The 22,428-nt window shown below is 43.6% G+C and overlaps 1 protein-coding gene across 1 annotated transcript in view; it reads left to right on the top strand.

The window, feature by feature from the left end:
* The window catches only part of LOC133373811 (lipocalin-like), a 390,232-nt gene that overhangs the window by 134,558 nt on the left and 233,246 nt on the right, over positions 1-22,428 (top strand). The window lies entirely within an intron of this gene.

The following is a 22,428-nucleotide window of genomic DNA, read 5'->3' on the forward strand; positions in this document are numbered from 1 at the left end:
TTAGGGTAGTCACCAAAAAAACAAGGCAGAAAAGGACACAGGTCTGCATTAAATGTGGAGGCAGATTTTTATCGTTTATAGCAAACGGTCATTACAATTTAACTCACAAAAAACAAGACAATAAAAAGAATGAGGTAAACATACACATTTTTAGAAAACACAAGTTGTCAAAACTTAAAACTGTCAAGTTCCCCAAATAATTTAGATTTAAAAAAAAAATCCTCTTGGCACTTGACATTGTGTTGGGTCAAATAAGCAGCCTATAAACTTTCTCGCTGCTGCGTGCAGAAGCCTACCCTCTAAGTCAGCATTCTTCAGCCTTGGGGCCCCAGATTTTTTTCTTACTACAAGTCCCATCATCCTCAGCCAGTTTAGCCAATATCAGGGGTGACAGGAGTTCTAGTCCATCAACATTGGGGACCCAAGGTTGAAGAAAGTTGCTGTAAGTAACCTACTTGCCTGCATTGGCCAGCAACCACCTAATTCTGAAATCGATTGATCTTCAAGGATATTCTGAAATGAATAGAGGAATCTATCCTCAGGTGAGTCGTATAAAAGGAGCCAGTGTGGTGTAGTGGTTAGAGTGTTGGACTATGACCTGGGAGACCAGGGTTTGAATCCCCACACAACCTTGAAGCGCACCCGGTGACCTTGGGCCAGTCACTGCCTCTCAGCCTCAGAGGAAGGCAATGGTAAACCACCTCTGAATACCACTTACCATGAAAACCCTATTCACAGGATCGCCATAAGTCAGGAAAGACTTGAAGGCGGTCCATTTCCATTTCAAGACAGAGCCTTTAATCTAGCTTGATCTGGATTCACAAAGGTGGTCATTCGTTGGCCAATGAAAGAGTTTCCAGTCAACTTTTCTGTAGCTATTTTCTGAAATCTAAGCTGAGTAAACACATGTCTAAGAGGAAGAAACAGTTCATTCCCACAGATAAATAGCCCCTTTATGGTTAGATGGTTAATATCAACCCAGAGTTCTTCATATTATAATCCTTGGGAGAGCAGCAGCCTGGGCCAGGTTCAGCATCTGGGATTATTTTTCTTTGGTTATGGTTTGAGCCCCAATCCCAGGAAACCTGGTACCGCAATTGTCTGGGTAGCAATCTTCACACATATATATAACTAAACAACAGTATTTATTCAAGTTTACAAACAATCGCAGCAACAAGAAGACACTGATCAACACAGACAAAACCACAGTTATCTTAAGGTGGTAGGAACATTGGAAGGTACCTTATACTGAATGTGACCATTGGTCCATCTATCTCAGTATTGTCTATGCTGGCTGGCAGTGCCTCTCCAGTGTTTGCCTGAGATCTTCTTCATGTAAAGCAGTTGCTGCGCCACTGATCTGTGGCCCTTCCTGCAAAACAGCCCACCACCTCCCAAGGCCTAGATGGGCCAATGGAAGACTTTAAATTCATTAAATTGGGATAAATTGCTTGCAAAATTGCCGCCCTGGGCTCCTTCTGGGAGGAAGGGCGGGATACAAATTAAATAAATAAATAAATAAAATGTGTACATTAGTCAAAACTGCACAAAAAGTGTTTATTAGGAGAGATTCAGACTAAACTGTTGTAGAATTCAATGAAGATTTTTTAAAAAAAGTGCTGTAGAAATGGGGAGAATTACATTTAAAGTTGGAAAAATTAGAAACTTAAAGAACCGAAATTAACAGATTTTTCAATCCGTACTCCTAAGATTAGGTTCTTTCCCCCACGCTAACTGAGTTCAGACTTCACATTAACCCCTTTTTTTAATTTTGCCAGGCATTCGGTGATCTGACAAAGTCTGAGGCAGCTTCTTCTGCAGAGAGGCCCAGACCCCGAGGCCTTGCTCTGCACACAAATGGTCCCAGGTTCAACATCCCTCCCAGCAGCATCTTTTGTTAAAGGAATCTGAGGCAGCTGGGATAGGGGAGAGCCAACCTGGGCCAAGGTTATTGGGCCAGAATAATGATGAGCGATCTGATGGAGGGGGAAGGGAAGGATCTGCATCCCCATTGTGATTTCACTCCTCAGCCCAGCCCTGATGAGGATGTCAGTCTCCCACTGCTCATCAGACAGCCAATCTGATGAGTGGGAGGAGGGGGAGAGTGTCAGAGCATCACCACATCGGTACTGGGCTGGGCAGAGAGGTTTCAAGCCATGGGGAGGGTAACTGCTCTGCCCCTCTGGGGCTCTGAGCACTCTTTTCCCTTCCTCTTGTGTGATGGTGCTGCCATTGCTGCTGAAAAACTTGGTTGTGGGATTGCCTGGCCAGGCCTATGAGGTGGCAGTTCCCCTCTCCTAGGCTAAAGGGCCTGAATGGGCTGATATCCTGGATAAGGTGAAGCATTTCATTCTGTACTAGGTTTTCCTCTTTTGATTGAGAGGTCTTTAAGCTCCGGGAGAATGTGGGAAGGGTGATGCCACTTAGTTGCTGCGGTCTCCGCCCCTGCCCAGGAAGGGAACATGCCAGTCTTGACTGCCCATTCCTTCAAAGGACAGGCAGGTATGTTCCCCTCCTCTGAAGCACAAGGGCATCTCCGCACTCTTTGATCAAGCAGCAAATGGCCAGTGGGGCTGGAAGCCAAGAAGAATCTCCACCCACCTCATTTTAGGGGGGAGGAATCTAACGAGACTATTCATTCATTCATTCATTGGCGATCATCATGGCTGAGTAAGATTGTCTTCCAAGATAAGGTCTTTAACAGTGGTAATGGGGAATTTTATATATCCACACATATATAATCATAGATATTAAGAAGGTATATGTTTTATAATCATAAGGAGTTAAGCATAGGCTTGTTGGCTTATTAAGACCTGAGATTCAGGCTCACAGAGAACCCTAAATTTCCATAAGCCTCAAACAGATCTGTGAGAAAGCAGGCAAAGTAAACTTAGTTTGAACTCTTGTGTTCTTGCCAAAGCGGCCGGTGCATGATTGACAGATATTAATTAGCCTATTGTTCAGAATTAGAAGAGCATTTAACCTGGGAAAGGCTGTGATTAATGAGAATAAATAGAAATCTGTTTGCTAGTCGGGCAGGATATAAGCTGAATAAAATAAATAAATAAATAAATAATAAATCGCTGATATTTGATTCTTGGGTAAAGCAATAATGCCATCTAGGGGAAAAATTTGTAACAAGTATTAGATGTTTTAATGAAGAGAAACAGTGAGATTTTACAATAATTTTAAAATAACCCAGTGTGTTATATTATATTTATAACTTTATAAGTGTGTTTTCATTAAGAAAAAGGTACTCTGGGGTGGCCTGACTCCTCTATATCTCTGAGGCTGAAAGATACTAGTTAGCCAGAGTCACCCAGTCTTTTCCTTAGTCTGTGTGGCTTCAAAATGAAGCTCAAGTGTTTTAAATATAATCCCCTGTCTTGAGCTATGTATTTTATGACTTCCCAGGAGGATCCCTCCGCCTGTGCAGCTCTGAGACGGGCCCCCGTCTTGGATGAAACTTTTTCAGTAATAAATCCAGTCAGAAGGTTTTTCTTTTGACTGGGGATAATTTCTTCCGGATAAGGAAGAAACGTGAGATTTCCCACACAGCTTTGTTGTGATTGTTGGAGACTGGAATTCATCAGAATTGTCTGTGAAAGAAGGTCTTCCAGCAGCTCGGACGGAGCTAGGATTTCTAGCTAGCTCAGCTGAAAAAGTGACCCTTTTTTTTTCTTTAAAAAACAACGGATTAACAGGCAAGAATTCTCCTGTCTATGCTTATCACTTTCTTATCTATACAGCTAAAGAGATTTGTCAAAGACTCAGCAATTAAGATAACCTGGGTGAGCCAAAACTTTCCTTCTTTTTTACTCACAGAATTAAGGGGGAGGAAAATAAAAATAGCCTATCTTTTTGTTATTGCAAAAAGCTGACATGGAAAAAAGCTTTATAAAGATTTCAACGGATGAGGGGTTTCTGATTGGAAGAGATTTTTGATTTATAAGACTTTGGTGTGATATATGTCTGGGACTACTTTTTGATCTACTTGGTTTTTTTTTTTGGTTTTTTTTTGACGAATCTGCTCATTCTTTCTGCTACTAGTTATTTGTACGCTGTGAACTAAAGCTGTTTTTGCACTTCTGGGCATATAAGAGATAAGAGCTGTCTAGAGTGTGATGTAAGTTGGTTTGAAAGATTAACTCCTTTGTAACTGGATAAAGAAATAAACTGCTTTTTGCTTGGGACATTGAAAATTGAAGGAGTTTTGTTCCTTTGGCTCTAAGAATGACAATTAAGAAGATTATGGATGTACAAGAAGGAACTTTATCTTTAGACATGTTTCAGAAAATAATGAATGGAATTAAGTCAATAAAACAAGAACTGAGAAATAATAGACAAGGGTTGAAAATTGAATTTGAAGAAATGAGACAGGAGCTGAAAGAAATTCAGGATTCTATGAAAAAGGAGAATAAAGATAGATCTGGAAAATCAAAAAAGGATGAAAGAGAAATTAAAGGCAAGGTTCAAACTATGGAGATTGGATTAAATATGGACATGGAAAAAGATTTGGATTTCCTGGCTGTGATGGATCCTGGAGACAAATATTATGGTTTGGAACTCAGCGCTGTGCCTGAAGGAATTGAAGAGATTGGAGATAAAGATATTATCGGTTCAAAAAAATTCCTGGACTGGAAGGATTTGATGGAACTTGAAATGGAGAAAGTTAACAGAATTAATCCCTGCTTTGTGTCAATGGAAAAATCTTCAAGAGATGTGCTAGTGTATCATGTAAAAAAGAGGAACAGAGATGTGGCTTTGCAACAATACTTCAGTAATACATTCGGAATTGATGGCAAGAAAATATCTATGATAAAGGAAATTCCTATCAGACTCTTATTATATGACTATGACAGCAAGATTATTGGGTGCGTAAAGTTGGAAGATGGAAGATGGAACTAATACGGATAATGGAAGAAGAGCGATTTGAAATTACTGGACTTAGTAGACTTGATGAGTTGGATTAATTGACATGTTTATCTAGAAAAAAAATTGATGGACATATATCTCAAGGATTGGAAACTTCTCTTTGACTTTTTGTGGAAGAATAAAATGATATGATGTTAATGAGATTTGAAACCAATTAAGATAACCGCTGGAGGAAGGTGATTTTATAATCTATTTAGAGTCAGGCTTGTTATATATTATAGATTTATAGCTGAACTACGACAAATCGGAAGTCAATATTTTTATATATTTTTTTCTTTTTTTATTGTGTTAGTTGTTGATTTGTGTTTTTCCTTTTTGTATTGTTTTGGTTTTTGAAATTTAATAAAAATTAATTGAAAAAAAAAGAGCTATGTATTTTATACGGAAATAGGATTTCTGAGAAAGTATGACATAAGAACCCCTATGGCAAAGGAATAGAACTGGGGGTGCTCATACATTCCCAAACACCCTAAGTTGAGGCAAACTTAACTCAAGGAATCTGTTCAATTATCTCCAGGTGTACCTGGGTCAGCGTGGCCGATCAGAACAATGAGAACAATGAAAGTACAGGGATGCATGAAAGAACATTCACAATAGCAGAATGTAAATGTATGGCAGAAACTGGTCTCACAAAGCCCCAAAATTCATTAATCTTGAAAAGACAGCAGAACAATGGTGACATTAATGAGATGGACAGAATCTTGGAATTAGCACTGCAGTTAGCTAATGCGTTCTAATTGGTTTGGAACGATTGTAGAGAGGAGGAACTGTGATGTTATGTGGGCAGAAACTCATGAGATTGTAATGGGGAATTTTATATATCCATACATATATGATCATAGCTATTAAGAGGGTATATGTTTTATAATCATAAGGAGTTAAGCATAGGCTTGTAGGCCTATAAAGACCTGAGATTCAGGCTCAGAGAGCACCCTAAATTTCCATAGGCCTCAATCAGATCTGTAAGCAAAATCTGTTGCAATGGCAGCTGTCACAGGGACCTTCTGTTTCTCTGCCAAGACCCGGCCAATGCTTGACTGACAGATAATTGATTACTCTATTGTTTGGAATCAAGGAGCGTTTACATTGTGAGAGAAGCTGTGGTTGATGTAATAAGTAGGAATTGCCAAAATTTGATTCTTATTTATTTATTCAATTCAATTTTTATTTATTTTATTCAATTTTTATACCGTCCAAAGCCAAAGGCTCTCTGGGCGGTGCACAACATAAAGAAATACAATACAATAAAATACAATAAAATGACAATAGAAACACTGAAAGCATACATTTTAAATATTTAACAGCCTGGTATATATTAACAACAATAAAATATATTAAAATGACTGGGAAAATAAAAAGGTCTTAACCTGGCGCTGAAAAGACAGAAGTGTAGGCACCAGGCGCACCTCGTCGTGGAGACTATTCCATAGTTCGGGGGCCACCACTGAAAAGGCCCTAGATCTTGTTACAACCCTCCGAGCTTCTCTGTGAGTCGGAACTCGGACGAGGGCCTTTGATGTTGAACGTAGTGAGCGGGTAGGTTCATATCGGGAGAGGCGTTCCGCCAGGTATTGTGGGGCCACACCATGTAAGACTTTATAAGTCAAAACTAGCACTTTGAATTTGGCCCGGAAACAAATAGGTAGCCAGTGTAAACGCGCCAGAACAGGTGTTATATGTGCGGACTGTCTGGTCCTTGTCAACAGTCTGGCTGCTGCGTTCTGCACTAGCTGCAGTTTCTGAACTGTTTTCAGAGGCAGCCCCACATAGAGTGCATTGCAGTAATCCAATCTTGAGGTTACCAGAGCATGCACAACTGAGGCGAGGTCGTCGCTGTCCAGATAGGGACGTAGCTGGGCTACCAACTGGAGGTGGTAGAACGCATTCCGTGCCACCGAGGCTACCTGAGCCTCAAGAGACAGGAATGGATCGAAAAGAACCCCCAAGCTACGACCCTGTTCCTTCAAGGGGAGTGTAACCCCATCCAGAACAGGTTGAACATCCACCGTCTGGGCCGAGAAGGCACCCACCAATAGCGTCTCAGTCTTGTCAGGATTGAGCCTCAGTTTATTAGCTCTCATCCAGTCCATTATCGTGGCCAGGCAACGGTTCAGCACATTAATAGCCTCACCTGAGGAGGATGAAAAGGAGAAATAGAGTTGCGTGTCATCAGCATACTGGTGACAACGCACTCCAAAACTCCTGATGACCGCTCCCAGCGGCTTCATGTAGATGTTAAAAAGCATGGGGGACAGAACCGATCCCTGCGGGACTCCACAATGGAGAGTCCAGGGTATCGAACAATGCTCCCCAAACCCTACCTTCTGGAGACGGTCCACCAAGTAGACCCGGAGCCACTGCCAAGCAGTACCTCCAACTCCCAACTCCGTGAGTCTCTCCAGAAGGATACCATGGTCGATGGTATCAAAAGCCACTGAGAGATCAAGGAGAATCAACAGGGTTACACTCACCCTGTCTCTCTCCCGACATAGGTCATCATACAGGGCAACCAAGGCCGTTTCAGTGCCGAAACCGGGCCTAAAACCGGATTGAAATGGATCAAGATAATCGGTTTCATCCAAGAGCACCTGGAGCTGGCTGGCAACCACCCGTTCCAAGACCTTGCCCAAGAATGGAACGTTCGCTACCAGTCTGTAGTTGTTCAAATTATCTGGGTCCAAGGAAGGTTTCTTCAGGAGTGGTCTCACTACCACCTCTTTCAAACAACTAGGGACCACTCCCTCTCTCAAGGAGGCATTTATCACTTCCCTGGCCCAGCTGGCTGTTTCAACCCTGGCAGCTTTCACTAGCCAAGAGGGGCAAGGATCAAGTACAGAGGTGGTTGCACGCACCAGTCCAAGTACCTTGTCAACTTCCTCAAGCTGTACCAACTGAAACTCATCCAATAAATGAGGACAAGACCGTGCTCCGGATACCTCATTAGGTTCAACTGCCATAATATTGGAGTCTAAGTCCCGGCGGATGCATGTGATTTTATCTTGAAAGTGCCCAGCGAACTCATTACAGCGGGTTACTGATGGTTCTCTGATATCCTGAGGGCTGGAATGTAAAAACAACAATGCTCGCCCAAGCAGCAACAGCAACAGCAGCCGCCCAGACAAACGGCGGCGGCACAGGGGCAGGATGCCCAGGTGGCGGCAACAGCAGCGCCCACGTCCCAGTCATGCAGCAACGGTCCGACCCGGCCCGCCACGCCACGGCAGCAGATCGCGGCAGCAGCCGTGCACAGATTGACAACAGCGGCGGCAGCCAAAATCCAAGACCGCGGCGCCACAGCGGCCAAAACCGCAAACGACGTAGCTGCATGACGTAGCTGCACCAGGCACCGGCAGCGGGAGCAACACCGGTCCAGCCCAGCCTGAACACGGTGACAACAGGCAGCAGCGACAGGCAGCAGCAACAAACCACGACGGCAGCACACAGAGTAAGTCATTGAAGGGCAGAGCATAGCAGAGCTCCGAACTAAGCGTGCTTCCCGGTCGCCATCTTGGCTTGAGTCTATATTGAATATAGCAATAATGCCATCTAACGAAAAAAAGCTTTACAGCATAATCAAAGGGTTTAATGAAGAGAAATAGTGAGATTTTATAATGATTTTACTTTATGTGTGTTTTCATTAAGAAAAAGGTGGTGTTTTCATTAAGAAAAAGGGGGTGGCCTGCCTCCTCTATATCCCTGAGGCTGAAAGATACTAGTTAACCAGAGGTACTCAGTCTTTTCCTTAGTCTGTGTGGCTTCAAAATTAAGCTCAAGTGTTTTAAATAATCCCCTCTCTTGAGCTATGTATTTTATGGGTAAGGAAATGGGATTTCTGAGAACGTATAAGGATATAAGAACCCCTATGGCAAAGGAATAGAACTGGGGGCGCTCATACATTCCCAAACACCCTGAGTTGAGGCAAACCTAACTCAGGGAACTTGTCCAAATATTTCCAGGTGTACCTGGGTCAGCCTGACTGATCAGGAACAATGCAACAATGGATATTCACAATACTAACTGTTCCAACTAGCCCCAAAATTCATTAGTCTTGAAGGACAGTAGGACAATGGAGATATTAACTAGATGGACAGAATTTTGGATTCCTAATGTTTCCTAATGCTTTCTGATTGGTTTGGAACGATTATAGTGAGTAGGAACTGGGTGGGCAGGAACTCATGAGATTGGTGAGATTGGTGAAATCATTGTCACATTCTGTAACTGTACTCTATAAAAGAGCTTGCACACAGTGCCTCAGTGCAGTCCCTCCTGGATGTTGCTGGGAGGCTGACCATGCATATGCTTGTAAGAATAAAGGCCTATCTTTTTGTTTAAGCCTGTGTCTTTAAATTACTTCAAGGACCCCCAGCAAAAGATCCCATGGAGAAAAATTCTCCATCAGGGGTCTGTAAGTGACTGTGGAGGCCAATTCTGGATCCACACAGCCTCCCACAGTGAGGACATAGGTTTCCAGATGGAAGATGGTCACAATGAGGATTTGTTTGATGTGCCTTCCGCTTAGCTCGTTTGTCCCATTCAGCCTGCATTTGTGCTTCTTCGAAGTTCACAGCACCTTTGATAATAGCCAACCTCCATTTGGGACGTTCATGGGCCAAGGCTTCCCAGTTGTTGATGTTCATGTTACATTTTTTAAGATTCGCTTTAAGAACATCTTTAAACCTCTTTTGCTGTCCACCGACATTCCATTTTCCATCCTTAAATTTATTTATTTATTTATTTATTTATTAAACTTGTATACCACCCCATAGCCGAAGCTCTCTGGGTGGTTTACAATAACTAAAAACAAATACAATTTAAAAGTTGGGAGTAAAGTAGCTGCTTTGGAAGATGGTGATTAGGCATTCGAACAGCATGGCCAGTCCAGCAAAGTTGATGTTGAAGGATCATTGTTTCAGCACTGGTAGTCTTTGCTTCTTCCAAAACACTAACATTAGTTCATCTGTCTTCCCAAGTAATTTGCAGAATTTTCCAGAGGCAGCATTGGTGGAATCTTTCAAGAAGTTGGGAGTGGAGTTTATAAATGGTCCATGTTTCACAGGCATACAGTAAGGTCGGTAGTACAATGGCTTTATAAATGAGCATTTTGGTATCCCTGCGAATATCCTGATCCTCAAACACACTACGTGTCATTCGGGAGAATGCAGCACTTACAGAGCTCAGACAATGTTGAATTTCAGCATTGATGTCAGCTTTTACAGAGAGATGGCTGCCGAGATAGGGGAAGTGATCAACGTTCTCCAATGTTACACCATTAAGCTGGATTGATGGTGCTACAGATGGACTAGTTTGCACCTGTTGATGGAGCACTTTGGTTTTTTTAATATTAAGTGAGAGGCCAAGCTTTCCATATGCTTCTGCGAAGGCATTTAGGATAGTTTGAAGATCTTTCTCTGAATGTGCAGAGACTACATTACCATTGGCATATTGAAGTTCTATGACAGAGGTTGACATTACCTTACTTGTTGCTTTCAGCCTACTGAGGTTAAAAAGCTTTCCATCTGTTCGGTATATGATTTCCACACCAGTGGGAAGTTTCTCCTCAAGAAGGTGTAGAATCATAGCAATGAAGATAGCAAATAAGGTAGGAGCAATGACACATCCCTGTTTTAAGCCTGATCCGACTCTGAATGGATCGCTCTGAAAGCCATTGTTGTCCAAAATTGTTGCTGTCATGTTGTCATGAAGGAGTCGCAAAATATTCACAAATTTATCAGGGCATCCAGTTTTCAGAAGGATGGTCCATACAGAGGTTTGATTCACAGTATCAAAGGCCTTAGTCAGATCAATAAATGCCATATATAAAGGTCGATTCTGCTCCCGGCATTTTTCTTGAAGCTGTCATGCACTGAAGACCATGTCCACTGTCCCCCTGGAAGGGCGGAAACCATTTTGAGATTCGGGGTGGACATCCTCTGAGATCAGCAGGAGGCGATTTGCGAGGATCCTTGCAAGGATTTTACCTGCGGTAGCAAGAAGAGATATACCTCGATAGTTCCCGCAATCTGTTCTATCACCCTTCTTTAAAAGGGTGATAATTATGGCATCCCTAAAGTCTTCTGGGATCTCCTCCCTCATCCAGATTTTTTCGATGAGCTTATGAAGTTGTTGTGTAAGTTCAGGCCAACCTTCTTTAAAGACTTCAGCAGGAATCCCATCAGGTCCACTAGCTTTGTTCTTCATTTGATTGATGGCTTTACTGACTTCATCCAAATTAGGGGATACTGCAAGCTCATCTCTAGTTTGTTGTATAGAGTTACGATTAAGGAGGTCTTGGTAATGCTCTTTCCAGCGCAGTGCAATAAACTCTTTATCCTTAAGAAGTTTGCTACCATCCATTGAATGTAAGGGATTTGTACTGTAATTTGTTGGTCCATAGATGGCCTTTGTGGCATTAAAAAAGCCCTGTGCATTGTGAGCATCTGCAAAGTGCTGGATTTCTTGAGCTTTCTTTATCTACCAGGTGTTCTTAAGTTCTCTAGTTCTTCTTTGGACCTCAGCCTTTGCACTGGCATAGATTTTTTTCTTAGCAGCACAGTTAATATCTTTCTGCCATATCTGGAAGGCTTTCCTTTTCTTGTTGATGATATGTTCAATCTCACTATCATTCTGATCAAACCAATCCTGATGTTTCTTAGTTTGGTTTCCAGTAGTTTGTTCACATGCTGCAATAATGGATGTCTTCAGTTTAATCCAGTGTTCCTTGACATTTTCAGGGAGTTCCATCGGTAGATGTTTCTTGAGAGTTGTTTGAAAGCAGGCTTGCTTAATAGGATCTTGAAGGACATGGATGTTCATTTTATGCCTTCATTTTCTTCCTTGGAGCCTACGTTGAGGAACAATATTAATGGCCATAGTGAATTGAATTAATCGGTGATCTGTCCAGCAGTCATCAGCACTAGTGAGGAGTACATCACAAAGATCTCTGGCACGAACAATTACGTAACCCAGGAGATGCCAGTGTTTTGACCGAGGGTGCTTCCATGATGTTTTAAATGTATTTTTCTGATGAAAGAGTGTGTTTGTATGCTCTGCACATTTAGTCAGAAGTAGAATGCCATTTAGGTTGCTATTGCCAACTCCTTTCCCCCCAGTGGTTTCTGGCCATAACTCAAAATCACAGATTATTATTCCCTTTGAAGGTTACCTCTTCCAGTTACATGGAAAAAACGGACTGTGGTGTACTTGGTTGCACATAGAGATGTGAAGGCCTGGAAAAAAAACACTCCTTGAAAGGTTGGAAAAAGGTTGGATTATTTTTAGTTGTACCCATCAGATAAGCTCATTCCCTCTAAAGATATCCCTGTTGCTGTCCATCTGTTCTTTTGCATTTGTTGATGGGTGGATTTGCTTGGAAGGTGTTTGGAGGCAGATATAAAACTGGGTTCTTGCAACCCTGCACCATTATTTCCCCCCAGCCATTCCTGGTTCACATTAGACACTCTTAATGGTTCACATTAAGAGTGTCTGAGAGAACCTCTGCCAGGATAATTGCTGCACTGCTGTTAGTGCTCGGACTGTCTCCTGACATCCCTGTGCAGTCAGACTTTGACCCCAAAAAGGTAAGAGATTTTCAAATAGCCTCTCAGCCAATTGGACAGGATGGGGAAGCCCAACTGAGACTTCTTTAGACCCCAAAAGCTTTGTAAGAGGCACTGTTGACACCCCCAGCTCTTTCTGCCAACTCCTCTTATGTTCAGCATCATCAGACAGGTTGAAACTCAAGAGCGTCATTGTCTTCTGGGGAAATTGGTGACACTTTCTCTCTCCCCCCTCCCGGCCTTCCTGTTCATGAGACTCTAGACTGCCTTCAACTTCTGGGTAGCCTTGCTTTTGAGTAAAGGCCCCATTGTGTCTGGGTTCCCCCTCTCTTCTCTCCCCCGCAGGTCCACCAACCTGGTGACCTCGAGATTTCTGCCTGCCTGACTTGGACCTTCATTCTCCGCCCTGGCAAGAGAAAACAGAGATGAGTTTGGCTGCTTTATGGAGTGGACAGTGCCAACTCTCTCTGCCCCACAGCATGCCAAACATAATCCTTCTTCTGTTTCAGGCTGCTGGACTCTGGCACCCCATCGCAATGGTTGCCAATACACCAGAGTTAATTACACATGAGAAGAGGGCAGGGATGGAATCCACAGTGACAGCTTTAGATGGTGGAGATTTGAAAGTCGCCATTAAATTTATGTTGTTAGTATCCTTCAGTTGATGCTGCTTCCCTTTTTAGGACTTACTCCCTCTTGTGGTGACTTCCTCTAGCACAGGGGAGGGGATTTTTTCCCAGCCAGCGGGCTGCACACAGACAGGAGACTCTCTCAGCCCTACATGGAGATGTCATTGTCACTGTAGAGAGTACGGAGCTAGACAGAGCAATGGTCTGGCTCAATGTTCCTACGGAAACATGCAACCGCACAACAGCCAAGAAAGGTAGGTTGAAGCAAGGGAATGGTGGGACTCAGAAGCTCTTGCTGTGTGATCCGTGGCAGCAGTCCTGCCGCAAATCGTGGAAGGGGAGCGCCGGGCCCCAGGGCAGGCTTGTGCCCAAGGGCCCCGGCATGTCTGGGGCCAGCCCTGACTATAAGAGCAGCTGTGCTGGATCAAGCCAAAGGTCCATCTAGTCCAGTGTTTTGCTTCCTACAATGGAAAGTAATGAAGCCAACAAGCCAGGTTCAAGGCCAATAACACATTTTTTTTTGTCTCCTTCAGCATATTCAAAAGTACACTGCCTCTGAACCTGTGGAAGGAAAGGTAATGCATTGCTATATGGAACCTCCAGGTTCAGAGGCAGTTACCTCTGAATATGCTGAAGTTGGGGAGACTGACAAAACAAAAGGGTGTTTGGCCTCAAAACCTCCTTTGGAATCGAACTCCGGCTGTGAGCAGAGCTTTGGCTGCGAGGTAGAAGCAGGGTGGGTTGTGCAGTTGGGAAGGCTTTCCATTTTGCAGTTCACCTACTAAACAATATTTATAAAAATGCATATGTTAGGGGAAAGTGTGCATAACAACAAATATATATATAGCCTGAATAATGAATATATATATAGCATGTGTTTTTAAATTGTTTTAAATTTTTTTAAATTGTGTTTTAAAATTTGTATATTTCTTTTTAATGTTTTTAATTGCTATAAACTGCCCAGAGAGCATGGCTATGGGGCGATATATAAATGTAATAAATAAATAAATAATTTTAAATTAATAAATAAATGAGTGAAAATTACTTGCAAAGAGGCATAATGTGATGGGGAAGGGCTTGCCAAAATGTGTACCTTCATCAAAATTGCCTACAAAAATCGCTGCTCTTTGCCAGACCTCCCCTTCATGGGACTAGCTTCGTTGATTGTATGTACTGGAGGTTGGGCTCTAAGGGCAGTTTAGGGATCCTGCTCGTGTACCGCCCGCCCCGCTGCACGGCAGACCCCCTGGCCGAGGTGCTCGAGGTGATCTCGGACGTGCGAGACCACTCTCATGGGAGCTCCTCGGGATTTCCTGGAAACCATGACTTCCTGGGAACTGCGCCTTAGTAACACTGAGCCCACCCATGTAGCCGGTCATACTCTTGACCTTGTATTTGTCCCAGGGGGGGAGGGTAGTGTGCTGAAGTTGGGGGCTAATTCTTTTACCCCTGTGTCATGCTCAGACCACTATCTGGTAAAGATGGATCTCTCGATGCCACACGCGCTCTGCAGGGGTAAAGGTCCTATTAGAATGGTCCGCCCCAGGCGCATGATGGATCCAGATGGTTTCCTGACGGCGCTTGGGGAATTGGAACCTGCTGAAGGTCGCCTGGTCCAAGCCATGGTGATGGAGTGGAACGAGAGGATCGCCGGGGCGTTAGACCGAGTGGCTCCGAAACGTCCTCTCCCCCTGAACAGAACTCAAGTAGCACCATGGTACACACCACGGTTGCGTACATTGAGACAGGAGGTGAGACGACTAGAGCGCCGGTGGCGGAAGTCGCGCTCCAAAGATGCCCGAACACAGGTTAGAGCATCAATAGCTGCCTACCAGGTGGCGGTAAGGGCAGCAAAGAGGGAATTCTTTGCTGCCTCTATTGCGTCAGCAGAGTGCTGTCCCAGGAGGTTGTTCCAAGTGGTCCGAAGCCTGGTCGGTCCAGTTACTCAGGAACCCCTGGAACAGTCCAAGGCCTCCTGTGACAATTTGGCAAAGCACTTCGCTGATAAAATCGAGCACCTGAGGAGCTCGATTCCATACGCTGTGGATACAGTGAGTGAACTAGAGTTGACCAGTTGCAAACCGGTCAAATGGGATCGATTTCGGCCTCTTTCTTCTGAGGATGTGGACAAGGTGCTCTCATCTGTAAAGCCTACCACTTGTCTAAATGACCCTTGCCCAGCATGGCTCCTTATGAGATGTAAAGAGAAATTGGGTGAGGGGATCAAGGCAGTGGTTAATGCATCCTTGCAAGAGGGTGTTATGCCACTAGCCTTCAAGGAGGCTATTATAAAACCCATCTTAAAGAAGTCCTCCTTGGATCCCCAGATCTTAAACAACTTCCGCCCAATTTCAAACTTACCATTCTTGGGCAAGGTCATTGAGAGAGTGGTGGCAAATCAGTTGCAGACACACTTGGATGAAACGGATTATCTTGATCCATACCAATCAGGTTTCAGGACTGGACATGGAACTGAAACAGCCTTGGTCGCTCTGGCTGATGATATGAGGAGGGCATTGGATAGGGGAGAATTCACCTTCCTTGTCCTCCTGGATCTCTCAGCGGCTTTTGATACCGTAGACCACGGTATCCTTTTAGATCGCCTGGAGAGTTTGGGATTGGGAGGCACGGTCTTACAGTGGTTCCACTCCTTTCTCTCTGACAGGCGCCAACAGGTAGCATTGGGTGAGGAGGTTTCAGACCCTTGGCCTCTCAATTGTGGTGTGCCACAGGGTTCTATCCTCTCTCCCATGCTATTTAACATCTATGTAAAGCCGTTGGGAGAGATCATCAGGAGATTTGGGCTGCAGTGTCACCAATATGCGGATGACACTCAGCTCTATCTCTCATTTAAATCTTCACCGGAGAGGGCTGTGGAGACCATGTCCAAGTGCCTGGAATCCGTGAGTGGATGGATGGGCAGGAACAGGTTGAAGTTGAACCCGGATAAGACCGAGGTACTACTTGTGGGAGACAAGGGAGGGTTAGGAGATGTTGACCTGGTGTTTGATGGGGTGAAATTGCCCCTACAGGGCCATTCAGCGATATAGTTTTGGACCTGGGAGGCGGTCAGTTTGCTGATCCTGTTGTTACACTACTGGGAGTCATAAGAACATAAGAAATCTTGCTGGATCAGGCCAGTGGCCCATCTAGTCCAGCATCGGTGCTCACAGCTTCCAACTGGATGCCCCAATGGGTAGCCTACAAGCAGGACCTGAGCCCAAGAGCATCCCCTCCTACCGTTTCAGACAACTGGGCTTCAGAAGCTCACCACCTCCGACTATGGAGGCACAGCATAGAAACTGGACAGCTTTCTGCTATCAGCTGGACTCAACCCCCATTTGTTGTTACCTTGTGGGCATCTACGGTTTTCTGAAAGTCGCTGTCGGCTGCAGCCTGAGGCAAGTATAAGCAGGTCAACACAAAACTCAAGAGGACTCCTTTCATCCTTGCAGTGGTCCCTTCTCTGCACAAGCTGGGAAAGTTCTGCAAGGCCTGTAGAGATCTTGGTTTATTTATTTTAGCGATGGCTCTTTATAACCATTTGTGTTCATCTAAGCGTATCCACCCCATCTCTATGCAGCTAATTCTGCACAAGAAAATGAGATAAGTGGGTTATTTTCAGAAGCAATTGTTTTATTGTCTGGCATATTCTGAAGCTCTAGAACACTATGCTCATCACATCTTGCTCCACTGGGAATCTGAAGAGTAACTATGTGACCAGATTCTTCCCGTCCGCAGGTGGATAGGGGCTCAAAAATGAGCATTAGCACTAGGACATGTTTGTATAGTAGGAAAAGCTGCTGAGCTCTTTGGATGTGGGAATCAAGGCGCCCCTCCCAAGATGTTCCGCAGGATCCAACACTTCAGTCCATCCTGGTTTCATGGACACATCCAGTGCTCCAAGCAGTAATGGACTGAAGGGCTGTAGCATAGCGGTTCCCAAACTGAGGTCTGTAGATCACCAGTGGCCCACAAGCTTCACTCAAGTGGCCCATGACATGTCTGCATTAAATATTCATATTTAATTGAATTGTATTACAATTCTAATTTTTAAATTTTCAGATTGTATTTAATGGTATTACAATTCTAATTTTTAAGGTAAAAAGGTAAAGGTGTCCCCGCACTTGTAGTGTGAGTCGTTTCCGACTCTTAGGGTGACGTCTTGCGACGTTTACTAGGCAGACCGTATATATGGGGTGGGATTGCCAGTTCCGTCCCCGGCCTTTCTTTACCCCCCAGCATATGCCGGGTACTCATTTTACCAACCACGGATGGATGGAGGGCTGAGTGGACCTCGACCCCTTTTACCGGCGATTCGACTTCCTCCTTTCGTTGGAATCGAACTCTGGCCGTGAGCAGAGCTTTGGCTGCGTTACCGCCGCTTACCACTCTGCGCCACGGAGGATCTTAATTTTTAAGGTACTTGGGCCCAAAGTACCTTAAGGACTGCCTGACTCCCTATGTCCCATCTCGATCACTGAGATCTTCTGATAGGGCACTTTTGGTAGTTTGCTACATGACCCCTGAGGTTTGGTTGGACTCCACCAAGGTCCAAGCCTTCAGTGTGGCAGGCCATGGCCTGTGGAACTCCCTGCCAATAGAGGTTCAGCAGGAACCATCCCTACTTTCTTTCAGGCATCTTTTGCAAACTGAACTTTTTAGACAGGCCTTTTAATATGATTTCCCCCTGCTCCCAGCCAATACAGTATTATTGATGCTTTTAATATTGTTTTTAATGATATTTTTGTTGGGGTTTTTTATGCCTTTATATGTTGTAGCCCGCCTTGGTGTACTTTTATGAGAAGTGAGGCTTATAAATAATTAATTAATAAATAAAAATACTGCATTTATTTTTTAAATGGTATGATTCTGTATTACACTTTGAATTCTATGGATTGCAAATTGTAGTACAATAAAATATAAGAAAAAAGCAATAAAATACAATTAAGAAAACATCTAGCACAGCTCACTACAATGGCTACAACAGGCAGAAAAATCATTCGGCGGTTCACCAAACTATCAGTAATTTTCACGTGGTCCATGGGGGAAAAGGTTTGCAGTATTTACTCACATGGATGGAGGAATATGTAAGTTTACACTTTTCTCAGCTTCTAATTTTTCCCAAACTAAAGGTCAAGCTTGCTACATTTCAGTATCAGTTTGCAATTTCAGAAAAAAGGTTTCATGGAAATTTCTCTGCATGTTGGTGCATGTTTCTCCTAATATACATATTTCCGAAAGCAATTTTCCTAAATAGAATGTATCTTTGTAACATTTTAATGGACACTTTCTTCTAGTACACATCGCCCGACTTTCAGTGTGTGTGGGGGGAAACACTCAGAGCTTTCAGGTGGCAGTGGGCTAACATTTAGAGATGAGGTGGCCAAGAGTTTGCTACCAGTGCAGAGGTGCCTAAGCTGTCCTCAGCAGCCTGGTGATGTTCCCTTCCAATCCGAGACAGAACGTTCCATTTTAATGATGCTTCAGAATGGCCAGCATGTTCTGCCTCACATGTTTGCCCAGTGTCCCCTCCCCTCATGGATCCTGAGGCAGAGACAGACAAACTCAGGGGCAGAGGTGCTCATCCCTCCAGCTAGACCATGGCAGGGGCCTCCAACAGCACCTTGTTGCTGCTGCTGTCTTCTGGTGCAGCTTGGCTTCCATGGGAGAAAGCATGTTTCCTTCCTTCCCTCCTCCCCCCCCCCCCCAGGAAAAGGGGGTGGCATTTTCCTGCACACAGGGAGGTTTGGGAGAGAAACACTCAATACATTGTGAATTTTTATTCATTTATTTATTTCATTTGTATCCCGCCCTTCCTCCCAGCAGGAGCCCAGGATGGCAAACAAAGTGCTAAGAACACTTTAAAACATCATAAAAACAGATCTTAAAATACATTAAGACAAAACAGCGTTAAAAACATTTTTTTAAAAACCAACTTTAAAAAAGGGTTAAAAACATTATTAAAAAACATATTAAGCAATTCTAACACAGACACAGACTGGGATAGGTCTCAACCTAAAAGGCTTGTTGTGAATGGGGGGGGCCCTTGCATTCTTCTCACTTTGAGAACAATATGGATGACCCTAGTTATCTAACTTGGGAAATTCCACCCCAAAGTCATACCCAGGGGAGAGCAAAAAAGAACACAAGTTTGGCACAAGAATTGGAAGTAATAAATAAGAGATGCAAAATATATTAACCTCACCCCAAATATTAAATCTGACTGATGCCCATCTATCCAAATCACTAGAAATCTCCATTATCAATCTATTGAAATTCATTTTAATCATTGGGGAGATATACCTCAAAATCAAAATGCCTAGATAAGTTATGACTGCTGGGCATCACCAAAGTCACCAATTAGTGCGCAAAGTGTAAGATTTGTAATTATTCACTGGCATTAATTCAAAGTTTAACCAGTTAATCATATACCCTGGAATATTACCAAAACTATTAGTTATCTTTATTAGTTCTGGTACAGAACCGGAACTTACAAGATCTGAACAGGGTGGTTCATGATAGATGCTCTCGGAGGTCACTGATTCATAGGGTCGCCATAAGTCGTAGTCGACTTGGAGGCACATAACAACAACAATGAATAAGAGTAAACCATGCATGCACAAAGCTAATCTGAATTCAGCTTGCTCGTGTACAAAACCAGAAATCTCCTTGTTGTATCTAATTGAACATCCCAATGGTTCCACACATTAATTAAATATCAGTGAAGAAAGAGGGCAGCCTTGACTTGTACTTCTCTTCAAGCCAAATGGATCTGAAAAGGATATCATTTGTCCTCACTTGCGACTTAGGAGTGAGGTATAATATTCTAAACCACTTTGTAGATTCTTGAAAAAATCCAGTTTTTTCCAAAGTAACAAACATAAATTGCCGATATATTTTGTCAAATGCTTTTTCAGTGTCCAGCAAAATAGGTGCAGTTGCATCGATTCTATTGCAATTTAAGGCCACCATATTGGTTACCAATTTTAAATGGTCCAGTCGCTATCTATGCCGAATGAAAGCCACTTGATCAGAGTATACACCTGTTGTTATGAATTCTATTTGCCAATATCACTGTTGGCATCTTAATGTCTGTGTTAAAGAAAATAGCCTATATTTGCACACTTGGTATGGTCTTTTATTTATTTTATTTATCCTACCCTTCCTCCAAAAGGGAGCCCAGGGTTTTGCCAAGCTTACAAACATCAAAGGCATACACGTCATACATTGAAGTTGACAGGGTGCCCAATTCAAAAGCCTTTCAATAAACACAGAGATGCTTGATCTTCTAACAAAAAAGCATAACTTGTCCTTAAGATTGGTTTCCATACCCAAGGACTGGAAACTAACCAATGTGACACCATTTTTTACAAAAGCGATCCAAGCAGAATCTTGGAAATTAGTCTACTTAGCTTTAAGTTTGGAAAAATGGGGAACAGTAATCAAAGTTTCCAAACTTATAGAAGAACAAGTCTTGCTAAAGAAGAACCAGCATGACTCCCACAAAAATAAGCTTTTAGAGTTCTTTGAGAGTTTAATGAGCATGTTCATAGGGATGATTTAATAGTACTTGGACTTTCAAGAAGCTTTTGACAAAGTCCCTCACCTAAGGCTCCTGAGTAAGCTTCGATGTCTCACAACAAGAGAACACATCCATGTATGGATCAGCAACTGGTTAAATAACAGGAAGCACATTGTAGGAATAATGGGAAAATGGAAGAAAGGATGCCTCCTCCCTGAGGATCTGTACGGCCAATGTGTTTTAAACTGTTCATAAATTATCTGGAGTTAGGGGTGAACAGTGAGTTTCCCTTCAGATACAGAGGACTCAACCACATCCTCTGAAGAAAGGAAAACTTCTGCATCCATGGCCATGATGCACATCACCTGATGGGGCTTTGAACTGGCAGTGACTGACCAGCAAAGAGATTTTGGGGTCAAAGTAGATAGCTCAATGAAGATGTTGACTTAGTGTGCGACAGCTGTGGAAAAGGCAAATTCCATGTTAAGGATCATTAGGGAAACGATTGAAATAAAACTGTCAATATCATAATACAGATCTATAGTATGGTCACACTTGGAGTACTGTGTACAGGTCTGGTCGCCCCATTTCAACAAGGATATTGTGGAGCTGGAAAAGGTTCAGAAAAGGGCAACCAGAATGATCGAGGGGATGGAGCAACTCCCCTCTGAGGAAAGGCTGCAACATTCAGAGCTTTTCAGTTTAGAAAAAAGATGAGTAAGGGGGGACATAATGGAAGAGTGTAAAATTATGTATAGCGCAGAGAAAGTGACTAGGGAGACGTTTTTCCTTCCCCCCTCATAATACTAGAACGCAGAACCATGCAATAAAGTTGAATGATGGAAGATTCAGGACAGACAAAAGGAAATATTTAACCTATGGAATGCGATGCCGCAAGGTGACAGCACCACCTTGGAGGACTTTAAAAGGGGTTTGGAAAAATTCATGGAGGATAAGGCTCTCAATGGCTTCCAGTATTCCACCTCAATGCCAAGAGGTGGCGTGCCTTTGAAGAGCATTCGCTGGGGGAGAGTCATGTTCTCATGCTCTATTTGTGGGCTTCCCATAGGTGTTGGGCTGGTCATGGTGAGAACCTGAAGCCAGATTAGTCGGGACTTTGGTCTGGTTCCGCAGGGCTCTTATGATCCCATGGCACAGCTGCAGGTGGGTGACAGGAGCGGGTGATGCTAGGTTCCCTGAGGGCCTCCTGTCTTCCTTTCTCTCACAGATTGGCATCTTCTGGGCATAGGGGTGTGTCCTCTTAGGCCATCAGGAGATCTGGGCAGTGCTTTGTTGAATGGGCTCCTGCAGAACAACAGCCTAGCCCAGAAGGCACAGGTGCAAAAGGACCTCTGTGGCATTGTGGGCAATCCGAGGGAGATTGTCATAGAATCATAGAGTTGGAAGGGGCCTATAAGGCCATCAAGTCCAACCCCCTGCTCAATGCAGGAATCCAAATTAAAGCATACCCAACAGGTGGCTGTCCGCTACCTCCCTAGGTCATTGGTGCCATTGTCATACCACTCATACAGTTAGGACTTTTTTCAGATTTTCAGTCGAAATCTGGCTTCCTGCAACTTGAGCCCATTATTCCGGGTCCTGCACTCTGGGATGATTGAGAAGAGATCCTGGCCCTCCTCTGTGTGACAACCTTTCAAGTACTTGAAGAGTGCTACCTGTCTTCTCCAGGCTAAACATGCCCAGTTCTTTCCGTCTCTCCTCACAGGGCTTTGTTTCCATCTTTAAAACATAAGAACATAAGAAGAGCCTGCTGGATCAGGCC

The sequence above is a fragment of the Rhineura floridana genome, chromosome 20, assembly GCF_030035675.1.
Source record: "Rhineura floridana isolate rRhiFlo1 chromosome 20, rRhiFlo1.hap2, whole genome shotgun sequence".
Lineage (NCBI taxonomy): Eukaryota > Metazoa > Chordata > Lepidosauria > Squamata > Rhineuridae > Rhineura > Rhineura floridana.